This window comes from Cupressus sempervirens, chromosome 2 (assembly GCF_028749045.1).
Source record: "Cupressus sempervirens isolate cs-2001-9-10 chromosome 2, ASM2874904v1, whole genome shotgun sequence".
NCBI classification, from domain to species: domain Eukaryota; kingdom Viridiplantae; phylum Streptophyta; class Pinopsida; order Cupressales; family Cupressaceae; genus Cupressus; species Cupressus sempervirens.
In genome coordinates this window covers 33,998,282-34,012,419 of record NC_143119.1, presented here as the reverse complement: position 1 = coordinate 34,012,419, position 14,138 = coordinate 33,998,282, and the positions used below count along the sequence as shown (strand labels likewise).

The window sequence follows — 14,138 nt, the reverse complement described above, 5'->3', positions numbered from 1 at the left end:
GGGCAACTAGGAGCCCAAGAGTAATTGCAAGGATTAACACTCCATATAGTGACAAAATAATGAAAATTATAGCTCATTTTGTTCATAAGGAAGATATGAGTCCAACGCAACTGATGGTTCATAAATTAGAGTTGAAACGCAAAAGTTATGGCCTCCAGAGTGCAACCTAGGGGTTCCGGGAGCAGTTCTAGATAACCTAGGTTCCCAAGTGTGCCCAAACTCTACCAAGTGCATCAATGACACACTTGGGAACCCCAATTATGCCTTGATAGGGTAGATTGCGCCCTAAAAATCTCTGGGGCCCAGAATCAGCCCGATTAGACTCAGAATGACCCAAAACTATGTGTGCATGCCCAAAATGATGTAAAGATGTCATAACATGAGGGGAAGCATAAAAAATGGTCTTATTTGGTCAAAGATGATGAGAAAAATGTTGGACTGAGGTTTTACCAGGTGGAAAGCCATAGAAAGTGGATTGATAGTGTAGGATGATGCAGGAATGCATGAATGCAAGATGAAGATGATTTGGTGAATTAGAAGACATGATTATGGTGATGGAGAATGAGATGAAGAAGAAAGATGAGATGAAGAGATGTTAGTATCATGGAAAGACTTTTGCTTCTAAAAAGTGCACTATATTTCAAATGGATCTTTATTTTGATATGGCAAATGGAATGCAATGCATCATGGCATAAAGGGCCAAAGCGCAAATGCAAGCCTTTTGCATAAACAAGCACGATGCAAATAGAGAATGACCTTGTCCTTCCTAAGGCATATGTACATGCCCCAAACTCTCAAAGGTACATTGGAATAGATAGAAATAGAAAAAGATGACCATGAACCATCTCAACCAATTTCATAGGTTAGTTTTATATCATCGAGTGGCATAGGAACATGATCAAAGAAAATCAAAGAAAAAAATAAATCACTCACTAAACAACATGAGCTAGCAGCTATCCTTGTCCATTATTACTTTCTTTTTAGTGTTTTAGGTGTTTAGATGGTGTTTGATAGGTTGATGGACAATGTGATAGCACTGTTTGTGGATTTAGTTGATAGGTTCGTAGTGACATGTTGGATTGATTGTTGGTTCACGTTGGTTAGATAGTGTGATTGTCTTGAAAGTGTAGTGCTTTGAGTTTCAATCTACAAAGTGCAAGTGTGAACACAAAAGGGATGGTTATCTACAATGAATATGTACAAGGTTTATTGCAGATTTTGATGGGTTTTGTGATTTTAAGGGTTTTGTGGAGATATTTGATTTTTTTGTGTAACTGGTTTCTTCAGGACATTTTATGATTTTTAAGGTTTATTCAGGACATTTTATGATTTTTAGGGATATTTTCAGGATCATATTTGAATGTTTAGGATATTTTTTAGGACATTATGTGATTTTTAGTGATTTTGTCAAGACATTTTATGATTTTTAGGGATATTTTGAGGATCATATTTGAATGTTTAGGATTTCTTTTAGGACATTATGTGATTTTTAGTCATTTTCTCATGACATTTTATCATTTTTAGGGATTTTTTCAGGACATTTTATGATTTTTAGGGATTTTTTCAGGATCGTATAAGCATATACAAGTGTTAGCTCCAATCCGTTATGCAATAGATCCAATGGATAAAAAGCACTTAGGGGTATGCCCCTAGTTAAAATTCAAACTTATGCACCATGTAGGTAATATGCTCCCAAACAAGATGCAAATTATTTACAGAGGCCAATGACAGAGTGTGTGTGTAGATAGGTGATACTTAAGCAAGGTAACAAAGGACATTAACCAGTTCGTGAGCCATGATAAGGAATCAAGGATGTCTTGCAATATGAAGGGTATGATCAAGGAATGATAGAGGGGGAAAAGACTAGATGGAATCTTGATAGATGGAGGAGCAATAACTGATTACACATGGCACTTGTTTGCCAGGTTTTCACCATGGTACTTGTCCAAAGCGCCTGTTTGCCAGGTTTTCACTTTTGGACGAAACTTTTCTCTTGACTCAAATTTTTGTGCCAAGACGCATGTTTGCTAGGTTTTCATCAAGGCATCCATTTTTTCATGACTTTTTTTCACTTTTTTCTTTGCTTTTTTCATGACTTTTTTCTTTTTTTTTTGATATTTTTTCAGGACTTTTAGATGAAATGAAGAATGTCATTGAAAAATACTGAGAAGATATCTATTGTTGGTGCTGCTAGCTGTTGAGCTCTGGATCCATGACTGACCATAATTATGGAGGATTTGTTTCGAGTCTGTAGCTAAAATCAAACCACTAGAAAGGCCTCAAGAGATACCATCATGTACCATATGTAAGACAATGTTTTTCTCTTGAGAATCTAGGCATCTAAGGATAAATGGGTCAATAGAAATGTCATTTGGGATGTCACTGATGATGACATATGCAAAGGCTTGTTGGATAAAGGACTAATTTTGGTTATAGGACAAATTAGGTAACTGGATTGGGGGATAAACAAAGGGATATAAGGGAGGGTTGGGAGGGTTGAGCCCAATGACCTTCTGCATGAACACTGATTGAGGGAGCTCCAAAAGACTTTGTGGCATGTTGAACATTGAAACACTGATATTCATGGCATCATAGTTTTTATTTTGTATCATTGGGAGCTACTTAGATTTTGATTTTTTATAGTCTAATGGCAACTTTTGATTTTCACCAAGAGACCTATGCTTGCTATCTTTTTCTCTTTTTGCTTTGTACCTAGAAAGTGGAGTTGGCTCCCCAAAATATGCCAATGTGTTCAATTTAGGAGAAATTGCTTCTTTATGATCTTCAATCATAATTCCTTCAAAGTCTGTTATGAGAGTGTCATCATCGTCGAATTGATCAAAAATTGGTGGTTCGTGTTGGTCCCAATCCAAAGGTTTAGGATAACTTGAGGAGATGTCATCATCAGTGTTGAATGGGCTTTGGTTAAAGGTAGATATATGGGTAACTGATTCAACTGGGTGATTGGGGTTATGCTCAGAGGCTAGGGGATTGTCGGTTTCAAGTGGGATATCCTCAAATGTCTTTTCATCATTCGAAACATCCATAGTCTTACATGTAGGTACCGTGGTACTAGGAGGACCTATTCGTAATGGTTTACAACCAAGCCCCAAACTAGGAGGTTGTCCTTCTGTAGTGATAGGTTCAATGATTCCTTGTTTTTGAGATCCAAGACCACTATAGCCATCATAGCCTTGTTTTTGCATGATGGTAAACCCAAGTCCATACTTGCTAGGAGATATCAAAGTGGGTTCTCATTTTGCTTTTGCTTTCTCAATACATATGGATGTATTCTCATGACAGAAGTATCATTCTTTATGCTGATGGGAGAAAATGGTGACTCCCTAATGTGAGAGACTTGAGACATAAAGTACTCTCCACACCCATTGTCTTCAATCTTCATCTTTTCCTTGGCTTTACTGAGCAGTATATCGGCATCCACATACTTAGAGGGATTTGTGGGTTGTGCTTCATTGTTTGTTGGGATTTGGAATGTAGTAGCATCTCTTAGATTAGCACAAAACTAGAAAGGATCTAGATCACCAGGGATGGTAACCTCTATGTTGTGATAGGAAAACTTCAAACATTGATGATATGTAGATGGGACTACTTTCATAGCATGAAGCCAAGGGCATCCTAGTATCATGTTGCAATTCATTTCAATGTCTAAGACATGGAACAATGTGTCTTCAATAGCTAGACCAACTCTAACAAGTAATGTGATGATGCCCCTAGAGAAGTGTTCACCATCATCATAAGTTTTTATTGTGATTCTTCAAGAGGGATCTACATCATTTTTAGAATAACCCAAATTTTTGACAACCTTAAGAGTATAGATGTTTAGTCCTGCTACTCCATCTATACAGACACGTCTGACTTTGGCATTGTGGATGAAGGCTTCGAGATAAAGGGGATCATTATGGTTGGGTTTATCTTTAGGAATATCTCAGGGTGAAAAAGTAATATGTTGTGACGCAGATAGGTTCCCAACCATGGCTTGGAACTGGGTGACATCCATGTTATCTGGGACTATAGACTCTTTAAGGGCTTGATTCAAGATCTTCTGATGTTGGGGAGATGCACGCAGTAGGTTCAAAATGGATATTTGTATGGGGGTTTTGCCGAGTTGTTCAACAAGGCTATAATCAAATGAAGTAGGAGCAATAGGTCTACTTGGGGGTGCAGGCCTAGTAGAAGTAGTAGGTCTAGATGGGGCTCTAGGTAGGGTAATCTTGCTATGGCGTGTAGTGACAGCACAACGATGGTCTTCAGCCTTCAATGTGAATGTGGATATGCGAAAGCCAAACTCATTAAAGCAATTGATGGTGTAGTCATAGCCAATACGTGTGTAATTCACATTACCTTGCGAGTTTGAGTTTGAACTTGAGGGTTTCTCTTTGTCATGATTACCCAAAGGATATTTGAAAATAGTGTGATCAAAGTTGGATGCCAACAGTGATGGATCAACTATGATGACACCATCATCAATAAGGTCTTGTATTGCATGTTTTAGTTGGAAGCATGATGAAGTCTTGTGTCCTTTGGTGCGATGGTAATCACAATACTTTTTGTCATCCCACCAATCAGCTTTAGTCAATGGTTCATCTTTGATTGGGGGTAGCTGCAAGAAATTATTACTTAGTAACTATTGTAATGCAGTTTCAAGTGGTATTCCCAATGGTGTAAATTTCCTATCTTTGGTTCTAGGATGTCTTTGAGGTTTTTCTTGCATGGAAGTCTCAGTTTTCTGTTGTGGAGCTAATGTTTGATTAGAGGTTTATGAATTTGTAGGGTTTACACCTTTCAAAGTTAGTTGAGGTTGTGCTATACTAATCATGTGGGCATCTACAATGCCATCATTAGTCACATTCTTGTTCTTGGAGAAAAATTTTGCCTTGTCATTAGATGAGTTGGTGTTTGTGTTTTCTTTGTTTATCTTGAGGATTCCCTTACAGATAAGAGCATCTTCAATACTAACCCCTTTTTTCATCAATTTAGAAATGGTGCTTGGACTCTTGATTTTGAGTTCATACATTAAGTTTGGGACTAAGTTTTGAATGCATAGGTTTACTTGTTGTTCTTCAGGAATGTCTAGTGAACATTAACTAACTAGGCTTCTCCAATGTAGTAAGAATGTGATGAATGATTCTCCTATCTTTTGTCTAGTTGAGCACAAATCAGAAAGTGTCACCTCAATTGTAATGTTAAAGGCAAAGTGCGAGATAAACTTTTTTGCTAGCTCTGACCAAGATTTGATATTACCAGGAAGTTTGGAGTACAATTCAAGTGTAGGCTCACCTAGAGAATGAGGGAACAATCTCATAAGGTAAGTGGGCTCATCGTTGAGTTCGGTACATGAAGCACAAAATTCTTGGATGTGATCAACAAGGTTTCCTTTTCCTCGGTATTTTTCAAACCTTGGAGCCTCAAAGTGTCTTGGGAATGAAGGCATATATAGACTTTTATCGAATGGGTTAGGACGTAGGTCCCTTTCTGTATATAGAGCCTGTTTCTTTTGGACTCCCAATGCCTTGACTTGTTTGGAAAGTTGTTTGAATTGTTGTAATAGTTCTTCATTGGGGTTTTGCATGATGGTCTTTCCTTCAAGTCTTTTGTGTCTATGAGTAGACAATTTGTTGTGGTGAGAACTATGTCTACTTGGTTCTGACATTTCTGTGTCTGATGAGTCTGATGAAGTGTTGCTAGGTGGTGGAGGTATGTTGGCACCTCAAAGACAGAAAGGTCCCTATTGTTGGGGAATTTTTTGTGGTATTTGATGTGGCACTTGTTGTGGGATTGACTACAATTGTTGTACCATGTGTTGTTGTTGTGTCGTGTGTTGTGGTTGTTGTTGGGATACCTCTGTTGGTTGTATGTGAGACCATGTGCGTGCTTGTTGTTGTAGAGGTATTTGTTGGGGTTGTTGTGGCACATGTTGTTGTTGTAACAAATGTTGCTAGTATGTGATTTGTTGCTCAAGGCGTCTTTGGTATTCCAATTGTTGCTTAAGTTGCTCTTGTTGTTTATCAAACATCATTTCTTGTTGTTGGAATTGCTGCTGAAATTGTTGTTGATAAATTGTGTGTGGTTCAAGTGGATTCACATGGGATTGCATGTTAGGAATGTGGGATGTTTTCCCCACTTGTGGTTGTTGTTGTAGTGGCTGATGTTGTTGTTGATATGTGGGATGTGTGTTAAGTGGATGTATACTTGGTTACACCTTGGAAGTGTGGAGTCCTTGTACCACTATAGGTTGTTGTTGTCATGGGGGTTGACTAAGTCCTTGAGAATTGAATGTCATGTTTGGATTGGGGTTTTGGTACCTTTGTGTCTTAGATGTTCCTATTTGTGACATCATATTGACTTGACTATGAGATGTGTCCCTGTTGGGAATGGGCATAATATCAATAAGACTTTTCCTTTGTGTGTCCATAGGGATGGTTGCACGGGGTAAAGTTAGAAGCAAAGGTGTACTTTGTTGATTTGCCTCCAAAGAAGGCATGTCTGGCATCCCTAGAGCACGGGTCCCTTTAGGTACATCTTGTTGTTGCATCATGTGACTAAAATCAAGTCTTAATGTCCTTTTGGGGTGTTTAGGGATTGGTGGTATTTCATCAAACAAGGGGTTAACATTGATGTGTTCAAATGTACTTTGGAGGATTTCAATTGTTGGTTCTTGATGGGACCTTATAGGTTCCATTATTGTGTTTGAAAACTCCAAAGGTTATTTTCCCTTGTCTAAGTCCAAATTTATCATGGGTTGGATGTTTTCAATTATTGTGTTGGTTTGATTTTTGGACATCGGACCTTCCAAGTTTAGGTTAAATTTGACAATTTCTTGGGCTGCCAAACATTTGAAGTTCTTGCAAAAAATTTTGTCTTGAAATTCCCTAGCCATTTCTTCATCAGTGATGCCATAATCAGTGTCAAAGTCATCACTTAGGTGTACAATACCTTGTTGTATGTTTGATGTGTTAGGTTGGCTAAATTCAAATGCATGTGATTGTTCATCTTCAGGTGAGGTTGGTACACTTCCTCCTCCTGGTGGCATTGGCACGAATATAGGTTCAAATTCAAGACTCCATTGAACAATACCATGTGTGGGGGAAGTGTTTGGAGGAAATCTCATGATAGGTGCATTGTTCAAGGTTTGTTGTGCCATAGCTTGATTATGAGGATCCTGCGGATACATATTCAAAGGGTCTGATAGTAATGGTGGTGATGTCTTGATTTGGTCTTCGTCAAAGGTTTGTTGGATTTTCTTGCTCTTTCTTTGTCTTGGATGAGGTTTTGGTTGTGCTTGTGCCTCAAAAAAAAAAGGTTGATAGAGTTCCTCTAGCCTCTGACCTACTTGTCTCCTAGTAAGTGTCGGCATGATACCTAAGAGTGCAAAGAGTGTTGTGTATGCAAGATATGAGTGTTTTTAGGATTTTTAAGTGTTTAGGAATGTTATGAAATGTGAGGAAATGCTAGATGAATTATGGTTTTGATGTGCAAAGTGAAAATTTCCTAGGGATGTTATGCAAATGCAAATGCAAGGTGTTGTTTTGAAGTTTGACTAGAGGGAATGAAAATGACTCTAAAGTATGCAAAATGACAATTAGGGTTATGTTTTGGACTTTCTAGTGATGCTAAAGGTTGGTGTGTGCAAGGTAGACTATGCAAAGGATGGTGTTCTAGGGTTCATAATGACGTTCGAGACATGCAAAATGAGGGTAAATGCTCAAGAAGGTAATTTGGTTCATGGACAATTTGATAGGGTTTGGTACTGAAAATGATGCTAAGGATTGGAACATGCAAGATGAAAGGGATATACCACTAGGGTAAGTCAAAATGATGTTTGGGGATGGTAGGGATATGATTATGCTATGACAAGGGTATATGGAAAGTTTTGAACTTAGGTAAAACCTTTAGAAAGTATTTTGCATAGGAGTTAAACCTTGTGATAAAGGACTTTGGATCTTGACCAAAAACAGATAAAAGATGAAAAGACCAAATTGATAAAAGATGACAAGGTCAAATCTATCAAGCCATAGAAAAATTTTGACCCAAGAAATTGATAAGAAAAGATAAAAAGACTAGTCAAGATCCATTATCCGTCAACACTAGGAGATGCTCTAAGACTCATACTTTGTTCTAGATTTTTGACTAAATTCAAAGGTTTTGGGGGTTCAAAATGACATTTAGAGGACTCAAAAGGGTGGTGATGCTGAGTGGATATGTGATATGGACAATTCCTATGATGCAAAAGGGAATTTTGGGTGCAAGATGCAGTTTTGGGTCAAGTGCAGAACGGAGAGGTCTAGAGGCTCCTAGATGCAGTTTTGGGGTCCTAAAGTGCAGTTCGAAGGCCCAAAATGGTCATGCAGGTACCCAAGTGTGCCCTAACAGTTCCAAGTGCACCCTAATAGTAACAACTACATCATTGATGCACTTGGAGCTAGTTTGGACATAGTTGGTAGTTTCTGGGCGCAGTTGGTAAGCTAGGAAGAATGTTTGCTGATTCTGAGGGGTATGGTACCAAACGGACATGCCAGGAAGCCAAGATGCTGGGGTTGATGTTAGGATGGGTTGGGAGATGAAAAATGAAGTTTATGACATATATAATGATGTCTTAAGTGAAGGTGATGAAGACTAGGTGATGTAGAATGCAGATCTGGGCAAGCTAGTGCAAGGGGAGCTAACCAGGTACCTAAGGACACTGTTGAAGCCCCAAAATGTTATCTGGAACTCAAAATTGGATCTTAGGAACACCAAGTGCACCCAAAAAGTGCAAAATGTGTCAATGATGTAGTTGGGGCCCAGTTGGGCGCAGTTGGTAAACTGGTTTGAAACAGAGGCAATTCTGGAAGCTATGGTTTCAGGATTGATGTCACAGAGAGGTAAATGGTAGAGGACAGTGTTAGGGCTAGTTTGGATGCTCAAAATGATGATTAGGACACCTGGAATGATGGATAAAGTGGTCAAGGTGATGAATAATTATGCAAAGATGCAAGGTGGTGAATGCAAAGTGCTGATTTTGAGATGGGAATGCAAAAACTAAGGAAAGTAAGCTGAACCTAAATGGATGCAATATGAAAGGTAATAGATATTAAATAAGAACTAAAAGGTTCAATATGAAGTCTATATGATGCATGAATGAGGCCTGTACTAGGGTGAATGTGAGTGAAGTCTATGCAAGTGTGAGATCTATGTTTTGCCAAGCACATTTAAGAGCACAAGTCGCCATGTTTTCCAAGGTTTGAGTGTGTTGAACCAAATTTTGCAAAGTTTGATAAAAGTTGAAATGTTTTGGCAACGTGTGATGTTTTGATAAGTTCAAATGATATCCAAGGTGTAAATTTAAAATTTTGGCTTTTATCTTGATTATGTTATACACACATAAGACACATTAAGACAAGAATAGTTGTTGTAAAAAGTCAACAAACACACCACAACCTAGGCTTTTAGGACTGTATCCACTGAATTCCTACTTGAACCGAAGTTCAGCCGTGCTTATCCAGAGTGGACAACCTAAGATCTTGGCACCACAAGCTCCCCCTTACAGCACACTCACTTCTCAGGGCTACCAAGATCCGCTTCCCAAGGGGCATGACTTCCTAAATGATTGTTGCCTCTACTAAGGACCACGAGAATGTAGGATGTCTTCACGGGCATCGGTGACCCCTTGAGCCAGTGGATAGAAAGGATTTTGGCCATGAAAACAAAGTTTTTAGTAAGGGCATTTCATTCAGCAAGTGAATGATAAAATTCCGCAGAAGGTCTCCCAGCCTCGAGAACCGGGGTTTGATGCACCACAAGGGTACTGGAGGAGAGCTATCACGTAGCAATACCGCCAACACAGCTTTCACCGTAATCAAATTTTATATAGTGGCTGGAATGTTGACCTGGCTTTGGCCCATTACCGCTCTAAGGTCGTCCCTTGGCATACCCAATATCGAGTATCTTGGTCCAAGGTAGGCCTCCTATAGAAGTTACACAAATTTCTCTTACACCCAAGATCCACGAATGGCGAGGGGAGAGGATACGTCCAATGCAACTCCTAGGGATCTAACACCATAGATACACCAGGAAGAAAGGAAAAAGGTTCTTTTTAAGCACCAAATGAAATGTTATCTAATCTAGGAAATCCACACACATAGTTTTGAAAGACACACAAAGTCTTCGACAACGTACTGCAAAGCACACACATCAGTAGTTTGTTATGATCATATCCTCATCCAACAATCGCCACATGCTGCAAATAGATCATTAGTAATACAAAATCACCTAATCTATGTCTTAGAGAGTGATAGGAACTTGAAATGTAGATTTTGATTGGTGCATGTGCTTACTATGAACCTAGGTGTGCTCCGATAGAGCATATTGCACCCTAGAAGGCCAAAATGGCTCAAAACACTCCAAAGTGTGCCTAGACAGTGCCAACTATGTCAATGATCTAGTTGGGGCCCAGTTGGGTGCAGTTGGTAGTTTTAGGGCACATTTGGGAAGTCAGGTGCAAGGTGTGGGGAAATGGGTGCCTAGTCAAGACCCAAAAACTACAATTTTCAAAGCTACACTCCCAAGTGCGCCCAAACAGTGTAGACTGTGTCAATGACATAGTTGGGGCCCAAATGGGTGTAGTTGGTAAGTTGGAAACAACAAAATGAGATTTTGGTGGTTTCTGAGCTCCTAAAACTGCTCCTAGGGGTCCCAAGTGCGCCCTGAAAGAGCAGAGTGCGCCCTAGGATAGCAAGCTAACATAATGCATGAAAAAATAGCATATGAGAATTTTACTGGACCTCGTAATTAATCTAGGTGTAAAAAGGAAGAGCAGATAGTTGTTATACCCTTCCAAGTGAGCTCCTTCCTTGCACCTACAAGCACAAAACAAGAAAACACAATTTTGATATGCATGTTCACGTCGGGTTCACCAAATGTAGGACCAGAAAATAGGCTAAAAGCATAACATACTATGAGAAAATCACAAAACTCAATCAACATACATTAGCACCCACTAGTCTACCATGAAAGCCAAAATAATTAAGAAAGCAATAGAAACCCCCTTTTTCATTTGTAGCTCCCATGTTTTTCTTTCTTCTCAAAATGATTGTAGCCCCAAAGTTGCCTATAGTGTACACAAGATTGAAGCCAAATCCTATGATATGGATAATGCCATGAGAATACTAGAAGCATGATTTTAAGCTTGAAAGAGAGAATGAAACATGCAAAGAAGTAGAGACTCAAAGATTCAAAGATTTGGACTTTCAAAACTTAAGCATTCCAGGATTCAAGGATCTAAAATGAGAGAAAGAGTGTTTATTTTATAATCAACACTCAGAGTGAGGGCATTGGATTTGTCACCCATAGATATGCGATGTGGCAAGAGATTCTTTTGAGAATCCATGATGCATATGACAAAATATGCCAATTGTAAGATTCTATGACACATGCAAATAAAACTTGGCTAAATGTGGAAGAGAATCTATGACGCGTCATAAGACACCTCAACCCACTTAAAGCCAAGAATCTATGATGAATAAGCCAAATAGGGACATGCATAAGAGATAATGATATTTGATTATGACAAATATCAGCCAAGTGTCAAAGGAGAATCCATGAGGTGTCATATCCAAGTGTCATGATGATGAAATATTTTATGGAATATTTGAATTAAAAATCCTCTTATTCCACAAAACAAGAATTAGTAGAAAATGGAATTAATGATGGAAAATGGAACTTAGGAAATTAAGAATTTCCATGGTTTTAGATGATAAACCAATTAATTAATAAAATTAATTAATTGAGGATGATAATTAGGAAGAATAATTAGAAATAATAGGATTAAATTAGGGGTTATTTAATCCTATAGAGAAAATTAGTAGATAATTGGCCAAATTGATTAAATGAATGCGACCGTATCCTTTGATGAAAATGTGACAATGATGGATATGGAATAAGATGATGAAAACGTAGACCAAAACCATGGTCAAATTGATTGATTGAAGTTGATAACATGCCAAGGACACATGACATGAATTGGTTGATATGTAACATTTAACCGACATTGTAAATGCTACAGGATTGAAATTGATTGATAAGGTTTGATCATAATAACATCGATAAACATTGTCAATGTTATTAAAATGGTTGATGATGCCGTGATTTTGACATTGAAAGCCTCAACAATGTCAAAGATTGAATGACATGAATGATAGTTTGACCTAGCACTAAGAGCCACGACAGTACTAAGGTCAAATTGATAAGATTGATAGGTTTCTAAGACATTGAAAGCCACAACAATGCCTAGGAGCAGATAAATGATGATTGATTTGGGATGTTTGATATGTTTCAAGTTGATTAGGACTGATTTCAAGTGATTTTGGGTTGATTTGGGGTGATTCCGAGTTGATTTGGGGTGATTACTAGTTGATATGAAATTTATGTGAAAGGGGATACAAATGATGAAATATGGTCAATCTAGCCAAAAGATCAAAGTTAGTAGAATGAGAAAATGGGACAAATTAGTATGAAGAAGTGATGAATTCATAGATGCGAACCATTTTTGAGCGTCTACAAGATCACTCACTTAATCTTATAGAATCATGGCCAATCCTGCATCTCCTTGGATATGGGAGGTGGCGGGATCCTCCAAGAACAGGCCTCTCAAGCTCCTTCTTATTCTCAGGGTCACCCAGATCATTGTAAACATCATAATCATAAACACGATCCCACGGCTCCCTTCTTCCTGTGCCATTTCGTCTCATTTTCACCAGTTCTTCATCCCTCCAAACCACTAGCCCTACTAGTGTTTTCTTCGGGAGATAGCTCTGCACATTACAATACATATTTCTTCCAGATCATTGTTTATTTATAATGTTTATCAACTGAAACTATATCAGATACCGTCAGGTAAAACATGATACATTAAGGGCTTTGATTCCTAGAATATTAAAAGCAACTTCAAAATAGATAAGAAAAATATTAGGAGTACATTATTTGTAAAGAAGATTCGTCCACTACTCAAACTGGAACAATATTTAGCCATCAATGTAGGATAAATCCACAAGTTACATAGAAAATTAACATCTCCTTGACCAAGAAGATTGAAGCAAACATGTTTGAGATAAAACTCTCACATGTGCTGGTTTGTGACTAGTATAGCTCCGGGAGTCCCATAGTTAGTAGGCCACTCGAAAGTGATCTGGTGCTCTGAATCCTTAGTAACTATTCCCAAATCTATCAAATTCCAGTCTAAGGCAGCCTTATGAGGGCTAACTTTACTCCTGCCAGTCTCTACAATATTTAAAAAAAAAAAAACAATTTGTTATTTACTATAGGCCACTCTTAAACATCATATACTAATGAAGAAATTAAATTTACATAAAAAATACAATTTGTTATTTACTATAGGCCACTCTTAAACATATACTAATGAAGAAATTAAATTACAAAATCATGTCAGTTTTGACTATTTAACACAAACAACTCTTAATATGTGATTTTTACAATGCCTACATATATTTAAGAAAAGTAAGGCCATGTCCATTACCATTATCTGTCTGATCACAACTGACCAGTTGAAAGAACACCTTTCTCTGCAGGATCTCGCCTACTCTGTCACGAACACTAGCACTATAATCTCTAGCATCCAGAAACGATACTTTCCTCAAAACTACTATCCCCTTAATCTTTATATGATCTACTTTCTTATTGGAAAACCTTCTCATTTTTCCTTTCACCGCGCTTCTAAAACTTCAAAATGCCAACCCAACAATTCTGTTTCAATGCGCTTCTTGTGTTACTGCGAATTGCCGCGAATGTTGTATAAATACATGTCCGCAGCCGTCGTAACGCAGAAGCTCACCAATTCCGTCAAACACTTGTGGAAATTCGCAGTACGGGAAGGTGACAGATGAAATCCTATCGATTTAAGCACTTATCCTAAAATGACCCCACGCTACAATTTGTATGGTCCAGAGCTTTAAATTGTAGTCTGTTTAATAAACAATGAATTTTCGCAAAACTTGAATGGACCTGAATATTCCAGGTGAAAAAGGTCTCATTCCTTGCTATCTTTAACGAATGGAATGGTGTACTGGACTGTTTTGTAAATGGACTTTTAAGCTTATTCATGCAAGGAAGGTCACGAATTGAGC

At 38.2% G+C, this 14,138-nt stretch overlaps 1 pseudogene; it reads right to left on the bottom strand.

The window, feature by feature from the left end:
* The window catches only part of LOC149570941 (linoleate 9S-lipoxygenase 6-like), a 32,299-nt pseudogene extending 18,590 nt beyond the window's left edge, over positions 1 to 13,709 (bottom strand).
* Between the last annotated feature and the right edge of the window lie 429 nt (positions 13,710 to 14,138).